This window comes from Chelonia mydas, chromosome 1, assembly GCF_015237465.2.
Source record: "Chelonia mydas isolate rCheMyd1 chromosome 1, rCheMyd1.pri.v2, whole genome shotgun sequence".
Classification (NCBI taxonomy): Eukaryota; Metazoa; Chordata; order Testudines; family Cheloniidae; genus Chelonia; species Chelonia mydas.
The window spans coordinates 231,317,044-231,337,311 of record NC_057849.1 but is presented as its reverse complement, the minus strand read 5'-3'; the positions used below and the strand labels follow the sequence as shown (position 1 = coordinate 231,337,311).

Sequence of the window (20,268 nt, the reverse complement as noted above, 5' to 3'; positions counted from 1 at the left end):
TCCAGCCTTTCACATCAGGAGACCTTGGTTCAAATCCTCACTTAGAAAGAAGCCAACATACCTGTAAACTAACAGTCATACGTACACTTCGCCAAACCAACTCATGGACTTTGATCCAGTTGACCAAAATTAGAAGTCCATTGGAAGCCCAGGACTGTCCTTATTTAAAAACAAACCAAAAAGCCCATTCCCATGTTCCACTCTGATATTGCAGTCCCATTAATTGTAAGTTGACATGTTTAGAATATTGTAATTTTTTTTTTTTAATGGAGGTGGAAAATCAGGGAGGTATTTAAACCAGGGCTGAGGTGTACTGACGGATATCTATGCTGGGAAGATGTTTGCACAACACTTGCCTGTGAAAATGTGACTAACTTTGCTTTAGTCCCCAGCTTTCAGGAGGGCTACATTCACTCTCAATTTTACTTTAAATAAAGATAACCTTTGGTCCAGTATATCTGAAAACTTTAAAAAATGAATGATACAATAAGTGTCAGTTTATTATCACAAAAGACTGTGACAACTCCATAGTTCTATTTAAGCTATTACAGCTCATAACAGATGTGCAACAAGCTCTACATTAAAAATCCCCCCGCTCCACCCCTTTTTTTGAAAGTGAGTGTGTTTCCACTGGAGCTGCTTTTCTAGATGAAAAAACTTGCTTCTTTTTTTTTTCCTTCCATTCAATTTTATATTGCTCTCTCAACTTAAAATTGGAGAACAACCTTGTGGGGGAGATTGCTCAGGGGTGCTATTATGCTTTTTTTTTTTTTTTTTAAACTTGCTTGCTTCTGATCCTCTACCACACGTGCTGTGCAGATGTTATTCATTAATGTGCCATTAAAGTCAAAGGAACACTGGGCTTTACTGTCGTATGGACTATGTTGTATTTTGACCTGGTGTGAGATCCCTTGTCTCTTAAAATTTTCTTTGGCATTATGGTTTGGATTTTCAATCTTGTACAGCACCTAAACCCAGGATAGATGCTTTCTCAAATATAAAGGCCTTTTCCTGCTGCCACTGAATTCAGAGGCATACCTTCCACCGACTTCAATAGTAGAGGACTAAGCCCTAAATGAGTAAATATAACTTGTCCTCTAAGGAGCCCCGCAGTGTGTTCTCTCTGGACATTGCTGAAACATTCAACCATAGTTTGACTGACTTGTATTATTATTCATGCATAGATTTATTTATTTTAAAGACTAGAAAGGTCCAGAGTAGTCATCTATTGTGACTTCCTGCAAGACATTGGCCTTAATTGAACACCAAAATAACATACTGTATCATCTAATAATACTTTTATACTGCACATTTCAGACAGTTTTGTTGTATGGAATGTATTGATAGCATGTGCATTTGAAGCAGTTTCTTCTTGTATGTGCACAGGGGTGAGGGTTTGTTTTTTTTGCCCTGACATGTGAAAGAAGTGGTAGTTCATGCACAATGAGTGAAGTGATCAGTGCAAATAAGCAATATACATGTAATATGATCCCTGTTCTTTCCCTCTGTCCCTCTTTCCCCCCACCTTTGATATCTCGCAGAGAAAAAACATGAGCACAGAGCTGTGACAACTTGTAAGTGGCTTTAACCTGTGTGATCAGCACTTACTGGATCTATCCCCATAGAGCCTATTCACCTTGGCAGCACTACAAGGGTCATTATTCCACTACTTGAACTGTTCCTATCCGATTTGGTACTGTAAATCCAGGTGTGCGCACACATGCAGTGTAGGCCAATGGTATTTTATCAGGAGAGTTTCTAGCAGTCTCACGCTCCTTAACAACTTGTGTACTACACTGACTGACTCTGCTAGTAATCCTGGCATTCTCATTTTACAGCTGTATGATGGCCTTCACAGGATATACCTTTTACAGATCTCTCCAGTATATTGTAGGTAGGCTTGGAAGGATTCATTTTTTATCAGTAAATGTTGCTTTCATCACACATACAAGCATCAACAAGAAAATGTTTCCATCAATTATCAAAATTTACAGAGGCAAAGTAAGAAAAGTACTGCTTGGGAATTTGTTGGAGTTTGAGTTCAGGATGTTTACGTGATATATTTTGACATGTGATGTTGACAATTTGTGTTTTAACAGTTTATAAAGCTTTAACATTTTGAATCTCAACATCCACTGTCACTAAATAATTGTCTGAACCCCCCCCCCATAATTTTGTGCAACCATGGGAAATTTAAATCAATAAATAATATTGGTTTTTTTAATCTGTCAAAATTAAATAAAAAGCAAATTCTGCCAAGCCTTCTTAGAAGGCACAACCGGACCAACACTGCCCAGGCATCTAGCCAGTCTTAAGCCCAAGTTATAAGGCACTCCTTACCTCATTGCATCCCTCATGAACAAATTGTATGCTGTCTGCTTCATCTCTCAATGGGTGCCTCGTGGGAGACATTCGTGGCTTGGCTCTGGAAAAAATAGATATTTCAGTATCAAAAGGTCCCCAGGTCTTTTTACGCTTGGCCTACAGCCTGCTTGCAGCTGTGGGGATAAAACCAGCAGAAGTAAATCCAGAGCTAAGCCATCCAGAACAGGCATGAAATTGTCCAGGGTTGTATCATCAGCCGTTGCTGTTCACAGCACTGCTCCTTTCCACCACCACCATCTCCTTATGCTCCATTGCCCAGCACCTGGTTATGGAAGAAGAATAGCAAAGAAACTCAGACTTGGAGAACCACCTACGGAGTAAGGAGCCTCTTGGCATGCCTCATCTTTCTACTCATCACTCACCGTTGCATCTTCAGCAGGGGCTGAATTTTTCCCTTTATTTGATAGGTCACTCTCACCTGGGCTTCCCTTTATAATTCCCACCAGCTGGGACAGGGACACAGAGGGATAGGAGGGGAATGAGGGGAGGAAGGGCAGGCACTCAGCTCCAGGCTAGGAAGGAAGGTCCTATGTTCTTCCAGGCCCATTCAAGCTTCTCTGGGTCCCACTTTTGCCTCTGTCCCTAATCCCCAGCATGTAGAAGTTATATGCAGGCAGAGCCTGCAGAATATTTTCAATGTAAGGGTGCTAGGCCCCCCAGTTCCACTGCCCCTGAGCTGGGATCACTGTTCCCTCTAAGCTGTGTGCACGCATGGCGAAACACTGCTTGCACAACGATTTGCACAGAAGAAATTTTTTGCACAAACAGCCTGTCAAAAATTAGGGGGAACAATGGCTGGGATATCCTAAGACCTATGAGATGATGATCCATTCCAACAGAAGGGCCATTGGAGAATCTGCCTGACCTCAGACTTCCCTAGGATTTGCCTTCCTGAGCAAGAGCAAGCCCTGTTACTCTAGCCCATGTCCTGGAAACTTCTGTCTCTGAACTTCAGTGCAGAGACATAGGTCCAAAGGACAGGAAGGCAGAACCCCAGAGAAGGAGGGAGTTTTCTAGACTCGGCCAAATCTTCAGAGGAGTTGGAGAGCTCCATCTCCATATCTTCCTTGGAATTGAACAATACATCTGAGAGGCAGGGACGTAAACCAAAGAGAGGCTTTTTCTGAGACGGAGGCAAAACTATCTCAAATTTCCTCCTGCTTGAGGAAGAAACTAGCCATCTATTTATCCATCTTCCAGACATTTTTATCCAGATCCAGATGATCCCAGAGAAAAATGACAAAAATCCTGGTGACTTGAAAAAGAAAATGCAAACACATTTTTCCCCCAATTAAAGTAACTGCAACCAAGAACTGTGAGAGGTGAATGCTCAGGGAAAAAATCAAGCAAGAAATAATTCTAAATATGAAAAGTCTAGTCCATGCTCTTGAAAAAGGGTAAACTGTCAGAATCTGAGCCAAAGGCTCAAGGGAAGGAAGTACAAGACCAACTCTTTGCCTTAAAATATATAGAGGCTCTCCTTAAAGTTAATAGCAGGCCCACAACTAGCCTTAGCTGAAATGCACTGCAGGATTAAACTATGCATTTCCATTTCTTTTGAAGACTCCCCCCCCCCCCCCCACTCCTACCCCCATTCAAAGATGCAGTACCCTAATATAACTGGTAGCATTTGACCCTTCTCTGACAAAAGTTCTGGGATTTTTTTTATTTAATTACGATTGATCTGCCTCATGTTGGCATATGCATACATACAAAGCGCCCTTGTGTCATCTTCAAAGTGTAGTAATGGGAACCAGCAGTGACCACAGCAGTGTTTTAGACATAAGAAGTGGCAGGATTCAAAATATAGTAATTGATAAACTATACTGTGAACATTTTGATGATCGTTCTCCAAAAGGGTAGAGACTATTTCTTCTTGAATATTGTTCAAAGAGTAGATGAGATGTAAAATCAGAGTTTTAACCTCTTGACGTTAAAAGATCCTTTGGCAAGATCAGGGGTGTTTGTGCCATTGCCCTTGTTGTATTCCACTCTGGGTAACTACATTTGCCAATCTACATTGCCTCTTCAGTTTCAATTGGATCCAGTATGCACCTTAAGTTTTTGACTTAAATTGGCCTGAAATGTTGCTGTACATTGTTAAATACTTTCAGTGTTTGACCCTAGAAGTGACTGCTTTCAGTTAATTAAGTGATTCTTGCATAAGTGGAAAGTATTTTGAGACATTTGGATGATATTAAGAATCAGAATAATGAAAAAGCTTAACCTGCACATTGTTTTGTGCTATTCTTCCATTTGCTCAAAAATAAGAGACTCCCCAATACTCTTTTTGAGTTTTGCCTTTATGCATGCATACGTCTTGGCCTACACTTTGCCAGTAGATCAGTGGTTATACACACATTTTTTGAATGTTCTTGGGTCAAAATAATGTGCAGCCAGAGCACTTAAGCTGCTACTCAGAAGTTGCAGGGAGAACGTGTATAGGTTTTTAAAATGTTAGAATAGGATCCTAATTATACTATGGAAAATAGTGGGTTTTTTTTTAAAGAGCTTTTAGAGAAATTCAAATTTCCAATGTACCTTTCCAAGTATAGGATAAGTTATTGTGATGATACAATGCACAGTGTTGTGAACACCAGTGCAGTTATTGTGCTTGCTCTAATAATGAGAATTTCATTGTTTGGGGAGAGCAGTCTCCTACACGCTAGACAAAAGTGTAATTACTTTTGAACAACGAGGAATGTGCTCAATTTAATAGCATGGAGAATAGATTCACAAAGATTCAGATAAAGCTAGCTTAAAAGCCATATGTGCAATGTGGCAGTATGAAATTGTTAGTAGTTACCATAATTACACACACACATACACTCCTACTTTCACAGTTTAAGGTATAAACTGTTGTTTCTATAAGAACTGGACAAGTTTATGTGAACAAGGCTAGTTCAATTAAAACAAAGCAAAAATGGCGATAAATTTGCGTCTTTGTGGGGTTTTGTGGTGTTCTTTTCTTTTTATGAGAAATTGATACTTATCATAGGATGAAAATGCACTGTTACAAACATTGCAATATAAATGTCATCACAAAGTAGCACATGAAAGCTGTTTCCATACATATAATTCTAGGTTTGTATCTTAGTTTGATCTTTTCAATCTTTACACTTGTATTGTTTCAGAAAACTACCCCTAGGCTTTCAGGAATGAGGAAATGTGCAGAAGAATCAGTTAGGACTGATCACATAGCTCGTGAAGTTACGCAGTACGGTCCTTGTCAATTCCATTTAATCCATAGGGTCCAGTAGTGAGGGGGCTAGGGAAAGCTTTGGGGCACTTCACATGTACAGCACACAAAGTATCACCACTGTATTTAAGTTTTACTAGCCTCTGTCTGTCCTGTGTTATAAGCTGTATTCCTCTGTTTGTCTTCATTCCTGCCCTCATTTATTTCTGTACATGCTGTCTATTCACAGTTATATAGTACGTTACAAACAGCAGTGAATTAATTATCACAACACCTTTGTGAGGAGGAAAGTAAACCAGATACAATATCTCAGTTTTTCAGATGAGGAAACTAAGGCAGAAATTAAGGCCACTGAGTGATTGAGGGACAGTGTTGTCACATAGGAGTCCCTTGCTTCCAGCCTTGTGCTTTGTCCACCAGGCCATATTGCCTCTTTGTGTACAGTGGTCACCTAAACTTCATAGCAGATGTACTATCCTAGCAAAAATAATTGGCTGAGAGGCAGTCAGGTTGAAATCTGAGGTGGCCCATTGGCAGCAGTCTGTGAAGGAAGCAACTCCTCCCCAACAGCTGTGAATTGGTCTGGGGTCCCATCTCCAAAGCAAGGGACCTGTGGCTAGGGTTTGATTAGGAGCCAAAAGGCCTGTTTGGGTCTCTAAGGACAATAAGTGACTCCTGATTACAGAGGAAAATCACTATAGGAAAAAATTCCAATGATAACTTTCAAACAAAAGGGCTAGAAATGTACTTAAAGCGATAAATATAAGTAGCTGAAGCCAACCTTTCTATTTATAGATTCTTTGAAATTTATGCAGAGGGGTGACTTCAGTTTTCATGGCCACAAAATCAGAGGGGCATGTGTGATGTGTGGGGGGAGGGATGGCAGGTTGAGGTTGAGTATCTGAGGCTGTCTACGCTCGCACTTTCGTTGGCAAAACTTTTGTCGGTCGGGTGTGGAAAAAAACACACACACACATACCCCGGCCAACAAAAGTTTCACTGACAGACCTGCTGGTGTGGACAGAACTATGTCGGGGGGAGAAGCTCTCCCACTGACATAGCTACCGCCGCTCATTGGGGGTGGTTTAATTATGGTGGTGGGAGAGCTCTCTCCTGCCGGCATAGAGCGGCTGCACAGGAGAGCTGTATCTGCAGTGGTACAGCTGTACCACTGCAAAGGTCAGTAGTGTAGACATAGCCTTAGTGTAAAGCACTCATTTTTTAATAGGTCCATTTGAAATCAGTTAAGCAGAAAATAATCACCTGAAAAGTAAACACCTTTGTTTTATAGAAGCGGTGGGAACTCATGTGTATCCATTGTTTGCAATTGTAGGCACACCTAACCTTCAATTCAATGACTTAATATTAGACACAGCCGTCATTTAAACTTCTCACATAAATACTAGCAGACACCTGATTCATTTAGGTAGCTGAAAAATTATACAGAAACGAACTGGGTACAACCAACTTGAAATCCTTAGGAGTACTTGACCTACCATCTGTGAAACAGATCTGTCCCTTTCCTGAATGGTGACAGCCAATGAAGAATAATTAGGCACACTACTAACAGCAATTATCAACACCTTCCAAGAAATAAACCTTCCAACCTTCCTGGAAGAAGAAGCAGCAGCTCTTCCAGTTGTCAAAAACCCAACCCTGGAAGTGGACATCTTAAATTAATGTCCTATGTCTAACTTCCCATCCCTTGGCAAACTCATTGAGACTGTAGTGACAGCCACGCTCCAGCAACACAAGGCATCTATTGGTAACCTAGACGCTTCAAACCAGGGCATGGAGAAAGCCCTTGTGGCACTAAGGATAATCTTTTCATGGCAATGGAGAAAGTGTTGCGATCTACGTGCGTGACAAGCTGAAGTAGCGGGTACAGCGCTACAATGGCTCCAATCATTCCTTTCCACCAAAGCCCAGAGAGTGGTTATGAACAACAGCTCCTCTTACCCAAATCCATCACCTGTGTGGTCCTGCAAGGATCTATTCTGTTCTTCCTTCTCTTCAACAGCTATCTGACTTCACTTAGCGAGAGATTGAGACAGAGCCTTCAGTGCCAACACTACTCCTGGCACCCGGCTGTATATCTTATTTTCCACAGACACAGCCAATGCCATCTCATGGATGTCACCATGTTTAGAGGAGATTAGCATCTGGATGAGGATTAGCTGCCTCAGACTATAATTGAGGAGAAGTCTGAGGAGATGCTGATGAAAAAAGGGTAATGCTTTTAAGAACTAGCCAGGAACACTAAAGTTCTCTGTCCCAGCACATCTAAACCTTGGGGTCCTGTTTAACTCATCATTACAGCTAGATGACCAGACAGCTCCTGTTGTAAAAAATGTGGAACTCCACCTTTAACCTGAACAAAATTTCTTCCCATTTTCCCAGATGATGAACTGGCCATAGTAATTGATGCATTCATCACCTCCAATGCATTTACTGCTAGCATTACACAAAACTTTTCTTTGCATTAAGCCCATTTCTGCTCAACCCCTTCTTTGAACACCTTACTTGATAGACTGTCTCAGTAAAGACTATTATCTAACAGTGATTGTTCCGTAGCAACTTCCTTTTAGGAATTTCCCTGCGATCTAATCCAAACATGTGACTCTCTATTATTAAGATGTTACTTCTCTACTTAATATTTATATCTATTGTGAGTACTCCTTTCTCTTCCACCCTCTCTCCTCTTCCCCCCCCCCATCTTGATTTTTCTCATCTTATTCCCTTTAATTTAAGCACGTTTTCCCAGGTCCTACAAATTAACCTTCCTTAGGCTCTGTCTAGCCTAAATTTACCTCCCTTTGTTAACACTTGCAGCTCCAGCAGTGGTAATAATGGTGAGAGTACTGATATGGCTCCAGGCAGCTGCTGGCACTTTAACCATCATGTCATCCAACCATGCTTCCCCCCCCCTCCCCCTGAACTAACTACTCCCTTTTGTCTTGAGTGTATCAGTGAAATGTCAACTTCCTCTCCATCATATTCTTAGATTAAATGGTTTATTCAATTTTATAGGAGTTTCATGGCAGAAGAATGGCCTCTGGCAAAACACAGACTCAAAATTTCAATATGGGCATGCCTAAGTGTGCATGCCTGACTTAGGCAGGTTAATTCCAAAAACGTGCACAATCTCCCAATGGAAAAAAGATTGCCATGCTGTAGTGCCAGTGGACCAGCACTAAAAAGCACTTTTAGTTAAAAGTGAAAGGACACCAAACTTCCTCTGTCAAGCAAGAAGGATCCTGCAAAATTTTGGATTGGTGGCAAGCTCAGCCCTTACCTAAACTGTTTGGCCTGTATTTGTTGTCCTGCTTTATTATAAAGAGGTTAAGTGTGTTGTTCCTAATTACTGTTTAAATACAGTACATGTGAGCAGATGAGGCATCTCCTCTGTTATGTAAGCACAGCAACCTCAATGAATCTTGTGAAGTTAACATCACAAAATAAAGCAGTTGGACATAACTGGCTGGAGTTTGTGCCTAATTTAACCAAGGATGACTTTGCCATAGTACCATAAACAATGCTATCATTATCTGTGAAAGTAGTGTTTACTTCAACATCCATTCTTTATGCTTTTAGAACTCAAGCCAGCCTCAGGGAAAGATGGCTTTAAAACAAAATTAACTGTTTGTAGACCAAAGACAATAGGAGAAGCAACAAAATAATTATGCAGATTATTTGAAACAAGTGCCATTAAAAGCTTTACATAACACCATTACCATTGTTTATATCATGCCCTAAGTGTGTTGAGGTGCTACACAAACAGAAACACTCCTCCTCTTGAAATGTTAAGGTCCTGACGTTGCAAAAAGATGTGCCTGCATGGGCCTTTATGCTGGTATGGGGGCTTATTTAATTTGATTCCTCATGGAGTGACTATTCTAGAGCCCTTTGTAGAATTGGGGCTTTGATGACATGAAATAATAAGGGATACACAGAAAGGACAAAATCCTCTGACACTTCAGGAGTGGATTACTGCAACGTACTCTACATACCACCTCAACACAGCAATTTAAGCTGTTCCACAATGTAGTGGCCAGCCTATTAAACATTGCTTCACAGTGGCAGCACACAAAAGCTGTGCTCCATGACCTGCCCTGGCTGCCTGTTGGGTTCCAGATTGACTTTAAGTCATTGTTTTTTCACCTATGAAACCCTAGGTGACTTGGGACCTTCTTATTTGAGAGACCACCAATCTCCGCATTCCTAACTTCCACAATAGCGATCTGCATAGATGTTAATTTGTATTTAGAAGGTAAAACATTCTTTGCAGTGAGCTTTCACTCAGAAACAAGCACCCCTGCTCTGTTGACCATCATGACATGCTGTAAAGAACATTCATTTGTGTGGGCTGCAGCAGAGGGTAAAGCTTGGTAATGTTTAGATAGGTGCGGAGGAGGGGAGTTTTACGTTTGGTGTGGGGTTCAGTTTTGATAGCTTGGGATGTATAAACTGATGTTTAATTGGTTTTTGTTTTTGTAATATGTTTGAGGGGTGCCAAGAGCCTCTTTTTTATTACTGTAGAAATCCGAATACATACTCACAATCTAAGGCTATGTATATAATTTGGAACAGGGAATGGCCTCCTTGGCCTCGTCTTCACTAGGAAAGAGATTGCGGCTAACATCGTGGTAGCTAACATTAACCAACATGACGCCAGCCATGACCTTTGGTCCTAGTCAAGGCAAGCCCTTGAGTGTTTGGAAGTTACTTAGCGCATAGTGGGTTCTACTGTAAATAAATATGATAATTTTTCAAAAATTATCTCCATTATACTAGAAATATCAACCGTTCTGCACTTCCAAGTGAAAAATCCTCAACTTGCCTGAGTTCCTAAGTGTTAGGGTTGGACTTATTACCTGTTAGATAAGGTTTCATATATACAGAGTTTGTGGTGAATTTTTTACCTTTTTAGATACAGTGTCTGTGATTTCCCTCTTCTCCGCATCATTCATTCATAAACTGTGAATTTATACTGAATTCATTCTGCCTTTGACAGTTTTCCAAGTAGAAGGCTGTTTTTTGGTCACACTTTGTAGTCTGTTTGTAAAGGAATGAAATTTTAAGTTTATGAATTTTTAAATTATTGAAACGAAGTTGCTAAACTTTGTCCTCCAAGATTTTCAGGATTGTTGTATATGTCAGCATGTACAGTTAAAAATGGAACCCAGTGAATGCTGCAGAAAACACGTTATTTGTGAATGACGTGCAATGTGTCTTACTGTGGTCAGCTGACACGATCAGCTTTTTGGGGTAAAGACTATAGCTCTGATCCTGCAGCTGATAGCTTGCGGTGAATTCACTGGGGCATCATGTGGGTGTAGCTTTCTGACTTTACACTTTCTGTGGTGGGTTCAGGACCTATGTCTTTATCTGCTATATGAAGCACCATGAGCAGCTATAGTGCTGCTTACAAATGCTGTTTTATAATAAAAAAGTGGCAGTTTTTCTAGGAGTCAATTGTAATCTAGTATGTAAAGCCGGGAGCTGGGATTTAGGACTCTGTTTGTGGCTCAGTTGTTGAATTATCATTGGCAAATCACTTCACTTTTCAGGACCTCAGTTTACCCATCTGTAAAATGGCAATTATGCACAGTGTTGTGAGCTTTAAGTAATGTTTCCAAAGCAATTAGAAACATGTGGAGATTCTTGAATAACAGGTGTTATATAGTAAGGGCAAAGTAGAGCTGGACTATACCGCAAAAACTAGTATGTTTTTATGCAAATATTCCTTCAAATTTTGTAGATGGATTCACCTTACTGTGTGTGAGCTCATCTTGTATTTGCTCTTCATGAATATTCTAGCAAACTAGATGTACTAGGTCTAGTGGTGCCCACGGAAAGAGAATTTTAACATTGGATATTCAGTGAAAGCAAATTTTAAATTGTTTACCTAGCTAACAACAATATAAAGTTCAAATTACAGATTTTACCCGCAAATATGCAATTTGGAGTTTATATTGTTATTGGTTAGCAGCATAAATCAGAGATCAGTAATAATGGCTCATGGCTTATAGAGGTCACACTTTGAAAAGTTTTTCTTTTCCCATTTTGAGAGATTAGACTGATTCCAGTGGTCTTCCACATTTTAAATATAGGAAAAGTCTCTCAAACCAGTAGAATCTGAAGCTATTCATGTGCTTAGTTAGGCATGTGACTTGCTTAAACAGAGGCCTTAGTGAATGTCAGGCTTTCTTTTAAAATTGAATCCTGTAATGACAACACACTGTATGTACATCATGCTGACTTCAGAAATTGATCTCATTTTACCGGTTATCTTTGTAGTGTGTTACTTTGAAAATCTAATGCCATAGGTAGCTAAATATATTGAATAGCATCCTAGTCATGAAACCGTGATAACTGTCAGCCTTATCCACAACTACTTGTCAGCTGTGATGCAGTCTAGTTTACGTCCTGATCTGTATTTAATCCAGAGTGCTCTGTGTGTGCACATGTGTGTACACAGCTTTATCTTTTGGCTCTATAAACTTTTACAATAGCTCACCTTTTTGGCACATTTTGCTGTAAATTGTGTCATGCCCACAGGCTGCAGGGAAGCAACACAAATAAGATGTGAAGGAGAGAAGAGACATACTCTAAAATGTACATGATCTAGAAATGCAAAATGGCACATGAGAGTTGCAATTTATTGCAATATAAGTCAACTCACCAGACCAGAATACCTATTTTTAATTCTTAGCTATTCACACTCCTGGAGAAGTGGGTAATTTTCTTATCTAGTTTACTTTAAATATCTGTTACTATATTTTGTGTGAGTTTATTGCTTCCTGACGACCACCACATGCTCTCTATTCTTTTGATTTCATTCTAACTACACTGTTCAGTGTTCTCTTATGCCCTCTTCAGTGATTCTATAATTATATTTATTTTACATAGATAGAAACATTAGGGATTTTTCCCCTTTTTACATATGGTGTTTTTGCTTCATGCAGAGAAAACTACACAGCTGACAGGGTTTAAAAAAAAAAAAAAAAACCTCCAAATTCTATCCAGCTTTAAACTCTTATGTTTATAACCCTGAATATCTCTAAAATGTCTTTACCTAAAACACTTTATGGTTTTATTACCAGGTTTATGCCAGTAATAATATTCACATCAGCTTTCTTAGGGATAATCTTTAAACAGAACCTAGCAAGAAAGGCTTTGAAAACTATCATTCCCAGGAACGCAAATCTCGGAACATGAAACATCGGTTTAATCGCCCCCTCTGACAACTTAACATGACAGATTGAAAAATACAAGCCGATATGGAAGTGGGATCAATGGATTATCAAAGTCCTAAACATCTTCTCTTGGGGGGAGGGGGCTTTTGGGTCCATTGGCATGCGTAAGACATTAAGTTTGCATAGCTTACCACAGATCCGATGCTGTCTGACTGGCAGTGAAGTTGAGAGAGGGAGAGAGAGAGATTTACATGAGAGAACTCAGGGGGCTTTGTCACGGCAATTGTACAAAGTGATATACAGTGCAAATCGACTCGAGCATGTCCCTGGATAGCAGGCGGTTTACAGCCTCTTCGAGCAGAGATTACTGCTTTATCTTGTCATACTAAATTAACGTGGCAGCACACTGTTAAACAGTGGTGACCTCTTCATCTGTGGAAATTGCTGCCTAGAGGAGAGATGGTATTTAAGACTCTCTCTCTCTCTCTTTCTCAATCTCCCCAGTCCCGTCCTCCCCACTCCCCGTAGAGCCCTGAGGCACATTTGGGTTAGGATGTAGCATAAAAGAAAGAAAGAGAAAGAGAAAGAAGGGGTAAAAAAAAAAAGGCTTTTAACATCCAGGTGACAACAGCTATGTGTTAATTGAGCCTTTGTTGTTTGATTAATAGCCACTTTGGTGTAGAATATTAAACTGTTGTGTGGACAACTTTCTAAAAAACGACAGGTCCTCTCAGTAAACTGGGATTAGGCAATATTCTCTGGTCTGTTCATTTTAACCCCTAATTGTTCTTCTATTTTTCCTAAACTTGCATTTATTTAGGAGTGAGAAAGTCTTACTTTTCCATCACCACCTCCACTGATAAATTGGCATAGCTCTCTCTGGAAAAGCTACGATGATTTACAGAAAATGAAGGTCTGGCCCATTGTTTTTATTGAAGGGTGAGGGGATGAGGATTGTTCTGAAGCTTATTTGGACTACTGTGTTAGACTGTTATATATGAGGGGATGTAGAACAAAACATTTCTCTGAGAAAGGGTGTGGAGAGTTGGGGAATGACCATTCCATTGGTCTGACATTTTTCTAGAGCAGGGGTGGGCAAAATTTTTGGCCCGAGGGCCACATCGGGTATAGAAATTGTATGGCGGGCCATGAATGCTCATGAAATTGGGGGTTGGGGTGTGTGAGGGCTCTGGCTGGGGGTGTGGGCTCTGCAGTGGGGCTGGGGATGAGGAGTTGGGGGTGCAGGAGGGTGCTCCAGGCTGGGATCGAGGGGTTTGGAGGGCAGGAGGGGGATCAAGGCTGGGGCAGCGGGTTGGGACATGGGAGGGGATTGGGAGGCAGGCTCCGGCTGGCGCTTACCTCAAGCAGCTCCCAGAAACAGCAGCATTTCCCCGCTCCAGCTCCTACGCGGAGGCATGGCCAGACGGATCTGTGCGCTGCCCTGTCTGCAGGTGCCGCCCCTGCAACTCCCATTGGCTGTGGTTCCCAGCCAATGGGAGCTGCAGGGGCGGCACTTGGAATGGGCGTAGCGTGTGGAGCTCCCTGGGTGCCCCATGTTTAGGAGCCAGAGGGGGAATGTGCCGCTGCTTCCTGGAGCCTTGTGGAGTGGGGCAAGCCCCCGACCCTGCTCCCCGGCTTGAGCGGGGCCAAGCCCCAAACCCCACTTCTCGGCGGGATCTTGAGGGCTGGATTAAAACGTTTGGAGGGACAGATATGACCCCCAGGCTGTAGTTTGCCCGCCTCTGTTCTAAAGGAAAATGGGGCAAGGTGGTGGGCAGGGGACGACCTCCCATCTTCCTGTCTTCTTCAGTGGACTGTCATGATGAGGGAGAGAATGTCAGCTCGTGTTTAGACCAGGTTTTCTGGTTCTGTTTCTCACTCATTACTTGCTCTGTTCATTGACTCCTTTATGTGACTGATGCAAAGCCCACTGAAGAATGCTTTTGTCTTTCATATACTTTGTATCAGGGTCTATGTGGCCTTGGGCACATTACTGAGATACAATGTTGTAAAGTGCTTGGTATTCTCAGATTGTAGGTGCCTTATAAGTGCAAAGTACTAATTTTTATCATACTTTATTATGAGCAAGAGAGGATGCTTTGGTCAGGGTGGCTTTGGTTACATTAGGGACCATTATGCTGAAAATCATGACTTTATGGATGCATTTCCTATTGGATGATACATTTGCTAATTAGCGTTCAAGAGGGTTTGTGCATCCATTGCCAAGTTCACTTGTTGGAAAGAAAAAAAACCCTTTATTTTTAAAATTTAGTACTGATTATGGGGTGCCAGAGTTTTCACTCCATAGATCATATGATCAAGGTCATGGAATTGTAGAAATCTGAGATGGAAAAAGAACTCTTAGGTCATCTAGTCTCGTTCACTTCTGGCCATGCACAATTGTTCCTTACTGTTGATTCATTTATTTATTTATTTGAGCTGCCACCTATGCAGATTTATGCAAAACTGTGCATATTGTACGGTATGTTTTCTTCATAACACTTTTTGAAGCAGGTTTTTCCTTGCTTCCATACGATGCCAGTAAAGCTAGATTGCAGGCAGAGTATTTGCCTTTTGAGAAATGGCATATCTGCAAACATAGCTCTGTTTTCGTTGGAGGAATTCTGAAGGCCATTTGGCTAGACTTGTATGCTGGGGAGATGGTAATAACTGACTTCCTAATTTATTCCTTTTAGAAATCAATATATTTGATAATTCATGTACTGCTTACAGAGCCTGCACAAGTGGCTCATGAATCGATCAGCAGCGAGCAAAAATGAAAGCTAATGAACTCATTTTAGTAGCAAGTTTCTCATTAGCAGGTAGGCTACCGATCTTTCCAGTTCTAAATCACATGGTCTTTCTGCGCACTTGCAAGGAATAGTTTCCATCTTTTATAAATAAATAAATAAATAAATACACACATAAATAAACATTAGAAAATGAAGAGTTGGCCAAGTTTTGAATGCTTCATCACTGCTTCAACATATATATTTACAATATATGTTTGATAATGGGCTGTGGAGGCTGTCACCTCATGGTCACAAGTTTTAAATCTGTCTGTCTTAGGTACTTACATGGTCTCCATTAACATAGTATCTGAGTGATTTCTGCGGGCCAAAAGGTATTGTCATATAATAGTTGTTTGATGGCCCTTGTGAAAAAGTTGGTTATTTCAATTTAATTCAGGTAGGAAATGTGTCCATGTACTCAAGAACTAGCTCAGTTGCCACTAATTGGTACCTTTGCTGGAAGAGTGGCCAAGGACTAATAAGTAAGAAATCCCCTCTTATCCCTGGAAGTGCTATAGTACCTGCATGTCAGGATTGAGACACTGGGTTGAGTGTGAGGTATTCTGGGAACGGTTACCCTTCAGCTGTCCTTCTGTGGATAAATAGAGGACTTCAGTTTCCAATGCTGTCAAGTACTATATTCTTTTTTGCTTTTTAGAGAGAAAAAATAATTAAAAAAAATAGAAAAACATTATTTTAATTGCCAAACCTTTGGCAAAAAATTCCAGATGGCTTTTGAGTTTTTGAAAGCCAACCAAAGTCGCTCTTTTAAAATAAAAAAGGGGTTGAGAGGGAGGGAAGAAATACATTTTTCTAAACACCTCCTACAGTGATGAGAAATATACTGCTTGAAATCAAGCAGGGGAAAAAAAAGATTTTTTGAAAGCTGTCTGAGTTCCACAAAGCACAGTATGAAAGAAGGGACTTTTGAAACATTTCAGAAAATAAAAAAATTCAGATTTCCCAAATCTCAAAAACAGATTCCCAACCGCCTGATTTGATTTTTAATGTGTTGGCTGAATCAGATTTTTTTTCTTTTAAGTAAATCTATAAAGCTTTCAGGAATCTGGCGCATTGTTTAGCACTTATCTCATGAGTAAAGCTTGAGAGGTTTGGCTTGAAACTTACCTAATCACATCTTTGGAAGATGGCCCAAGCCTACTGATTTATTTTTTTAAAAAACAAAACAAAACAAAGCAAAACAAAACATAACCAAGAAATCCTCAGCAAGTTTAGTGAATGAGTCCCTTAAAAATCTATTTTGACAGGTTTCAGAGTAGCAGCCGTGTTATTCTGTATTCGCAAAAAGAAAAGGAAGACTTGTGGCACCTCAGAGACTAACACATTTATTTGAGCATAAGCTTTCGTGAGCTACAGCTCACTTCATCGGATGCATGCAGTGGAACAGATCTATACAGCCCTTACTGAATGAGTCCGACCCTTATATATAGGAGTCTTATATGAATAGTTCTTGTCTCCACATTTTTCTTACAGTTTCCTACTGTTGTGCAGTTTAGTGGTGGGTGCATTAGACTGCTGACAGCCACCCACATTGTGATTGCTTTGTCATCTAAATCTGCTCTGACCAGAGCTAAACAGCATAGGGGCTACAATGCCAGTCACCTACGTATATTAGTACTACCAATGTGGATGCCACTAATGGTAGTGCAATAGTGGGAAATTTTAAGAAAAACAGCCTTATAGTTGGGTGAATGGGGAGTAGTGTGTGGCAGCATGTGTCTACACTAGAAACACTTTGCAGATATAGCTATACCAGTGTACTATACCAGCAATGCGCTCCTAGTGTGGATGCAGCTTGTACTGGCAAAATTGTGATTTTTGCTGGTATAGCATATTCCAGCCTGTCCAAGCAAAATAAGCTTATAACAGTAAAAGCTCAGTTGTGCCAATATCATTGCATCTACATTAGGGGCTTTTGCCAGCACAGTTTTGTCACTCAGGGGTCACACTTCTTCACCTCCCGACTGATGTCTATGATGGCAAAAATTTGTAGTGTAGCCTGGCCTTAGTAAAATCTGTAAGTAACAGTATGGTTGTGCAATGACAATGGGCCTTAAAAAGTCAAAGAAAAAATATTGTAAAATGGCACTTCTTTACTCCACAGATTTATTCCCTCTAGCTTTTCAGGGCAGGGACCTACTAGAAATCTGTGCAGTGCCTAGCACAATGGGGTCCCAATCCTGTTTGGAGCCTCTGCTGCTACTGTAATACAATGATAAATTAGCCTTGTCTTCACTAGGAACTTTACCCATTGCTTACGATGGGTGTCTGCAGCAAGTGCAGCTGAAATGGTGCTGAAAGAGGGTTTAATTGCAGCTGTACAGAGGGGCAAGAAGGCTCAGCCATGGTTTCTAAAATGGTGCTGAACACAATTTGGTCCTGTCTGCATGTATGGTCAAACCTTTTAGGGACTGGTTTCAGCACAACCATTTTCAGCAGTGGTAAGTTTTTCAGAGGAAGAGAGGCTTGTATATTGTCTTTTGCTTACTTCACTGGCAAAAGCGAGTTTTTACTCCTGTTAGCATTACAGAGCTCTGAGTGCATATCTGTGGAACAATAAGCTAGATTCTATTGTGCCTAGCACATTTAAAGAATTGTCAGTCAAGTCTGACTGCAGGCTCTCTCTTAATGGCAATGATATAAAAGGCAGAGGAACACAGTTTGAGTCAGATGCCAGAGCTAGTATTTGGGGGTGGAAATGTCTTTTACCTTTACACTGAAGAAATTTGATCTGGAAGTCATTAAGAGGGAATAAATAATTGACCACATGATATCATTTTCACAGTCACTTTTCTGATTATCATCACCCTTTGGAACTTATTCAGACTTCTAAACAGAATCATTTTTATATGTGAGAAACAATGTGAACACAAGATCTAAAACCCAAACACCAGATCTCCTGCCCATATTGACTTTGAGTAGTCTAAAGTAAACCAAATGAGAAGGTATTTATTATAGTTAGAATAGTGGTTTCCTACATCTTAAGGATTTAAAAAAACCCTCCAAGTAGATATATATCAAGGAATTATCAAATCAACCTACTGCTTTATTGGTAGCCACTGAATTTGGCAGTCATAGAATTTGACTGTTATATTGAATTGCGGCTTTCACACTTTTGTCATGCTTTGGCTCACTTGGTAAGAGAAGACCCTCCCCTGGACTACTATCTCTTTCAGAATTCTCAAGTCCTCCGCATTCTCATGTATTCATCTGAGACGGGCTGGAGATGAATTCAGCCCACAACAGAAATAAAGGTGTGTTATTTAAGCAAAAAGGGAGATAAGGATGAGAACTAGAGTACGAGGGGCAAGAGTTAAGTTGATATGGATCAATTCCTCAGCCAGCTGTTATTGGTAAAGTATGTCTACGCTACAGTAAAACTCCCACAGCTGGCCCATGTCAGCTGACACAGGCTCGTGGGGCTTGGGCTGCAGGACCATAAAATTGCAGTGTAGCTGTTCAGGCTAGGTCCCAGAGCTTGGACTCCAGCTTGAGCCCAAACATCTCCGGTGCAATATCATAGCCGCGTAGGCCTAGTTCCATGTTTGAGTCAGCTGACACAGGCCAGCCACAGGTGTTTTACTGCAGTGTAGACATATCCTTAGAGAAACAGCCCTTGGACAGTTGAAACTTAAAATCCTTGCACAGAAAATAATCCAACTCAAGGTGGCTCACGAGCCACCTCCTTTCCATTCTACAGTCCAATTCCTGAGGATCACTACTAAGCCACAAAGGTCTCTGGGCACAGGAAACAACCACAATGAGAATCAAGATTGTTAAAAGCTGATGACAGATGTGGATGAACAGATCAACATCCTCTCTCAAAGGGGAAGTCAGATAAAACTCAGGGCCATGAGGAGAATACAGAAATCTGCTGGAATCATAGAACAGGTAGATATAGACCAATGTGGATGCTGATATGGAGCAAGAGCAGTCTCTATACTGAAATGATTGTCAAGGTCAGGCCATGCCACAGTCATGTGCTGAGCAGCTGAGGGATTCGCGTTGGAACCAAAGACAAAGTAGAACATAAGGCTGGCCCTGTCAGAGCGCTCCTGAATAGAAGGTCTCTAACCTTCAGAGGAGTGATGTTCTGGAATAGCCGTCCAATAACAGTAGTAGATCAGACAAACTAGCTAGTTTTTAAAATGGAGCTTGATCAATTTGTGAAAGGGATTAAATGATGGGATTGCCTGTGATTTCAGGAGACTGGACTCGATGACCCAGGAGGTGCCTTCCAGTCTTAAGATGCTAGGAATTTTCTGTTTATGACTCTTAATGAAGTGATGAAAGACCTTATAAATATAGGATATAATTTATTACAAAAAGTAGATTGAATTTCAGAAAAGAATTTACCTTGTAGCTTTAACTGGCAGAATGGTGGAGGAGGAAAAGAAACAATACAAAAGAAATATGAAATTTTAATAAAAAAAAAAAGGTAGATGTAAAGGAGAGTTCTTTTAAAATGAGCTTTGTGGAATTGCTGTGCTATAAACTGGCTGGAGAACTTGCCCCAGGGAGCAATGTGTGTGAAGAAGGATAGCTCTTCATCACCAGATAAGAGTTTTTTAATAGGATGATTGCAGTTGAAGTCTTTAGGACAGTAAGAACATCTTCCAACCAGCAAAGTATCAGTTTGTTGTGTAACAGTTTTGTTGCTTGTTTCCATATT

The 20,268-nt window shown here is 40.7% G+C and overlaps 1 protein-coding gene across 17 annotated transcripts in view; it reads left to right on the top strand.

The window, feature by feature from the left end:
* Positions 1 to 20,268, top strand: part of SOX5 (SRY-box transcription factor 5) — a 402,743-nt gene that overhangs the window by 94,662 nt on the left and 287,813 nt on the right. The window lies entirely within an intron of this gene.